The sequence below is a fragment of the Chiloscyllium punctatum genome, chromosome 24 (genome assembly GCF_047496795.1).
Source record: "Chiloscyllium punctatum isolate Juve2018m chromosome 24, sChiPun1.3, whole genome shotgun sequence".
In the NCBI taxonomy this organism is placed as follows: domain Eukaryota; kingdom Metazoa; phylum Chordata; class Chondrichthyes; order Orectolobiformes; family Hemiscylliidae; genus Chiloscyllium; species Chiloscyllium punctatum.
In genome coordinates this window covers 25,876,894-25,882,893 of record NC_092762.1, presented here as the reverse complement: position 1 = coordinate 25,882,893, position 6,000 = coordinate 25,876,894, and positions in this window count along the sequence as shown.

Sequence of the window (6,000 nt, the reverse complement as noted above, 5' to 3'; positions counted from 1 at the left end):
ATTCGCTACTCTCCAGTCCCCTGGTACCACCCCCGTTGCCAGTGAAGATGAGAAGATCATTGCCAACGGTACTGCAATTTCCTCTCTTGCTTCCCACATAATCCTAGGATATGTCCCGTCAGGCCCGGGGGACTTGTCTATCCTCAAGTTGTTCAAAATGTCCAACACATCTTCCTTCCTAACAGATATCTCTTCTAGCTCATCAGTCCGTTTCACACTCTCCTCTTCAACAATACAGTCCCTCTCGTTCGTAAATACTGAAGAGAAGTACTTGTTCAAGACCTCTCCTATCTCTTCCGACTCAATACACAGTCTCCCACCACTGTCCTTGATCGGACCTACCCTCGTTCTCGTCATTCTCAGGTTTCTCACATACGCATAGAATGCCTTGGGGTTATCCTTGATCCTATCCGCCAGGGATTTTTCATGCCCTCTCTTAGCTCTCCTAATCCCTTTCTTCAGGTCCCTTCTGGCTATCCTGTATCCCTCCACTGCTCTGTCTGAACCTTGTTTCCTCAACCTTATGTAAGCCTCCTTCTTCCTCTTTACTAGACATTCAACCTCCCTCGTCAACCAAGGCTCCCTCACACGACCATTTCTTTCCTGCCTGATCGGTACATACATATCAAGGACACGTCGTATCTGCTCCTTGAAAAAGTCCCACATTTCCACCACATCCTTCCCTGACAGCCTATGCTCCCAACGTATGCTCCTCAAATCCTGTCTTACAGCATCGTAATTTCCCTTCCCCCAATTGTAGAAACTTCCTTGTTGTGCGCACCTATCTCTCTCCATAACCAAGGTGAAAGTCACAGAATTGTGGTCGCCATCACCAAAATGTTCACCCACTAACAAGCCCACCACTTGTCCCGGTTCGTTACTGAGTACCAAATCCAATATGGCCTCCCCTCTGGTTGGACAATCTACATACTGCGTTAGAAAAGCTTCCTGGACACACTGCACAAACACCGCCCCATCCAATCTACTTGATCTAAAGAGCTTCCAATCAATATTTGGGAAGTTGAAGTCGCCCATGACTACGACCCTGTGGCTTCTGCACCTTTCCAAAATCTGTTTCCCAATCTGTTTCTCCACATCTCTGCTGCTATTGGGGGGCCTATAATAAACACCCAACAAGGTGACTGCACCTTTCCTATTTCTGACTTCAGCCTCACTGTTTTCTAGCCGGTTTGGCAGAACTCATCTCCCCTTGATGAAACCATGCTGACTCTGTCCTATTTTACCAAACACCTCCAAGTATCAGAAATCCCATCCTTCACGATGTATTCCAGGATGTTACCCACAACCAACGTTAGGCAAAACAGTCTGCAGTTTTTCATCTTCTACCTAACTCCCTTTTTAAACGGGGTGTCATGTTAGCAATTATACAGCCACTTTGCCGTTTCCTGATTTTAGTCATTCCTGAAAGATTACCACTTACGCTTGTCCTAACTCTTCAGCTATCTCCCTTACAAGGCTGGAGTGTAGTCCATCTGGTCCAGGTGAGCTATCCACATTCAGGCCATTCCGTTTTCCAACATGCTCTTCTTGGTGATGACCACCATATTCAGGACTGCCCTCTCACTCTCGTCAATTCTTGAGAAATTACTCGTGTCTTCCACCGTTAAGAGTGATGCAAATTTCCTCAGCCATTTCTTTGTTTCCCACTACCGTCTCTCCAGCATCATTTTCCAGTGGGCCATGTTCACTTTTACCTCTCTTTATATATCTAAAGAATCTCTTAAAGTTTCCTTTATATTAATGGTTAGCTTACCCCCATAATTAATCTTCTCCCTCCTTATTTATTTTTCCTTGCCTTCTGTTGGCCCCATTCTCCAGTTTCCCTTTGCCCTTCACATTGCTTGCGCTTTTGCTTATACGAAATCCCTGACTTCTCTCGTCAGCCCTGGTTGTCTCATCGTCCCTGTACCATGCCTTTATTGCTCAGCATGTATCTCTGCAGTGTCTCCTGAATTAATCTTGGAATTTTCTGCCATTACTGTTCCGCTGTCTTTCCTGCTAGACCCCTGTCCCGGTCAATTCTACCCAGTTTCTCCCTTGTGCCTCTCCAGTTGCCTTTATTCAACTGAAATACTGTTAACTCTGATTCAACTTTCTCTCTCTCAAATTGCAGAATAAATTCAACAATGTTCTCATCACCGCTTCTGAAGTTTTCTTTCACCTTAAGCTCCCTTATCTAGCCTGCGTCATTAAATCCAGTGTCATCTGTTCCAGAGTGGGCTCCACCACATGATGCTCCAAAAAGCCATCCCATAGACATTCCCCAAATTCCTTTTCTTGCGATCCACTCCCAACCTGGTTTCCCATTCCACTTGCATATTGAAATCCCCCTATGATCACTGTAACTTTGTCTTTCCTACAGATCTTTTCTATCTCCTGGTTTATCTTGTACTCCTGACTACTCTTTGGAGGCTTGTGTAAATCTCCAACTGTGGTTGTCTTACCTTTGTGATTCCTCAATTCTACCCAGGCAGATTCCACACCATCTGACTTTACTTCCTTTCTTAATATTGATTTAATTTCATTTCTTATTAATAATGTAAACCCACTCCCTCTGCTACCTATCTTTTCGACAGGATAAATGTCCTTGAATATCCTGATCCCCTTGCAACCACTTCTCTGTGATGCCCATCACGTCATACCTACCAATTTCAATCTGTGCCACAAGCTCATTTACTCTATTCCTTATACTGCCTGCATTCAGATATAACCCCTTCAATCTTGTATTAACGGTCCCTCTTCTCATTGTTATTTGTTTGTCCGGTGTGCTTGAACTCTGATTTCTTACACTTTCCATACACTCTGTCTTATTTGCGTCTGTGCTGGAGATTTTAATAACCTCTCCTGAGTTCTGTGCATTTACCTCCTCTTTTTAATTAAACCCTATAACGGACCCCCCACCCTGTCAACACAAACACTCTCCTAATCAGTTTAGACCTCTGTCTACAGCCTTAGTTAGGATTCAATCGGACTCTGGTCCCAACACAAAATAAAGGGACAAAAAAATAAGCTTTTCTGTACATACCAAAACGTGAAAACTACAAAGATGCAAGATTGTTAAAATACACTTAGGATGTGGAGTAATATGAATTGAAGTGAGAATTTAAAAACCACGGACGAGGTTTTCAACCTTTATCAGTCATTATTTGACCCACACCTGAGATGCTGATTTCCCCCTGTCAGTGATCCCCCTCATTGAGAATCTCTCGCCCTGTCTCTCACACCGTGTCTAGAGGGACTACAAGTTCCTGTTGGCCCAGAATATTTAAATTAATGCACCTTCTCCCTGGAACTAATCTATTGTTCTTTTGGATCCTGTTCAGCGTCAGCAACCCAGATCTGTGATGTTATTGGCGATAAATGATCGGGGATGTCAGCAGAGTGCTCACAGGGTACGGACCAGACAAAGGGCTTGCAGTCTGTGGGAGTTTCTAAATGAAATGTCTGTGTATTTCTCCTCATGCTGTCTTCTGATATAACTTCACACTCGTCTGACACCCCTTGTTCTCACTCATTCCGTCGCTCCATTTTCTCTCCATTCCTTTTCTCTCTCTTCACTTCCTTTTTTCTCTGTTATTTTTTTTTCTCTCTCACGCACACACACACAGACACACGCACATTCCGTTCTCTCTGTTGACAAATTGTGCTGTTGGAGAGCTCGTCGGTGTACAATGGGCTAAATGGCCTCCTTCAGTGCTCTATCAATTCTGAAGTTCTCTGACCCACAATAACGACTTCAGGCGCCTGGAGAGACAAGCTGATACTGCGAAGGACACAATGCAGAATCATCCCTCATCTCTTCTTGTTGTCTGATATGCAGCGGCCTTGAAATATCTGTTCGAAAAAAAGATAGAAATTCGAGCAGTTGGGAGAACGTTCACGAGATGATTTTGCTGTCAGGATTTAACAAGCGGTTCCCATACAAAATTGGATTTCCCTGATAGCAGCTCCTCCCAATTGACACGTCCTAGCTCTGCCTGATACTGACGTAATTTGCCTTCCGCCAATTCAGTAGATTCCCACAAGGTCTTGACATATCCATGTTCATAGCTATCTTAAATCTGAAGGAGCTGTGACCACTGTTTCTAAACTTATGTCCCACTGGAAGGTCAGTCACCTGGCCAGGCTCATTAGCCAATACGAGGTCCAGTATGGTTCTTCCTCTCGTTGGACTATCCACATACTGCTTCAGTTAACAAATTTTGCCCCGTCTAAACCCCTTGCTCTAATGGACGACCAGTCATTATTGGGGATATTAAAGTCACTCACGATGACCACTCTGTTTTTTAATACATCTTTCCTTAATCGACATACATATCAGTTCCACAATCCTGCCGTGGCTATTGGAGAGATTATAGTAACGCAGTGCTTACATCCATCTTATTTTTGAGCTTGACCCATATTGCTGCAGTGGATGGTCCCTCCTGTATGTCCTGTTCACGTGCAGATGTCGTATTCTCCCTGATCAGTAAAACAACTCGTCCACCTCTTTTAGCTTTTTCTCTATCTCGCCTAAACCAATGAAACCCTGGATACTTTGAACGGCCAGTCCTTTCCCTCTCTCAACCAAGTCTGTGTAAAGCCGCAACATCATAGTCCCATGTATGAATTCAGGCTCTCAGTTCATCGTTCTTACCCATAACAATTCTCGCATTGATATAAATACACTTCAGCCAAACTCCATCAGATCGTGACCTGATATTTGTTTTGAGTTTCCCTGATGTAAATTCTTCTCCTCTATTCTCTGGTAACAGGAGATTACAAAGGACTGTCAGTAAAGCGGAAAATATTGTAAACAGACAATTTCTGTTTCCTCCCTTGTCCCTTCAATCTGTACATTGCATCCCACACTGTCCAATTCCAATAAACTGCTGGGTAATTATTTTGCTTCAAACAACAGTCTCCAGCCTCTCACGGCACATTCTTCTACTCGCTCTGGACCCATTGGATTGATAGTTTTCTGATCCCTCTCTTAACAAAAGCTCTGTAATATTTGTATCATGGTTATATATATTCATCTGTCTTGCCTGTCACACTGCTCACATTAAAATCAGCATACGTCAGACTTCCAGTCCCATTGTGTTCACTCCCCTCTGCCAGTTTGTTGCTGGTCTTAGTTGTACTGGGATGAGTCTCCAACTGCTCTTCAGTCACTGTGCTTGTGGACGTACTGCTCTGGCTCCACTCTCCCCCCCCCCCCCCCCCCACCCCCGACCACACTAGTTTAATACCTCCTGAGTGACAATAGCAAACCTGCCTGCAGGATATTGCTGCCAGTTCAGCTGCATCCCGTCCTTCTTGTGTATTTCATACCGACCAGGGAATCCCAATGATCCACATATTGGAAGTGCTGCCTTCCCTACCAGCTCTTTGGCCATGTTTTTAACTTTACTACCTTCCTGTTCCTAACCTCACTGGCATGTGGCATAATCTAGTCTCCCCAACATTCAAATATGCTTTCAGCACAACTCCAGCAAGACCTTTACTTTAAAGTGGATAGACTTGACAATAAAAACTTAAGTGTGATCTCATTAACCAGGAACGTGGAGCCCAATGAATCAGTTGCAATGATCATCGGATCTGATATCTGTCACCTCCACCAAACCTGTGTGACCAGATATACTTATAGAACATCTATTTGTACACGGACAAGTATAAACAGAAATTAGTCCAAAAGACCTGAGAATGTCATAACAGATGGGTGCCAGTCAGCCTGTTTACTCTGCTTGACTGTTCAATTGGATTTTAGCTGTTCTGTTCCTTTTAATGGCTGGGTCTTTGCCCCTGATCCCTAGCGAGTCAGAAAGTGCCCAGTGTCTTGGTGCGCTCACTGCGTAGGGAGCATCCAGTGCCAGGTGATGGGGTGTGGGGAATCCCGGCGTGGCTCAATGACAGGCTGCATGCAGTGACGGATGGACTCAGGGTTTGAGAGAGACAGAGGAGGTAATCAGGGACATGCACTCACATATTTAGCTGGGC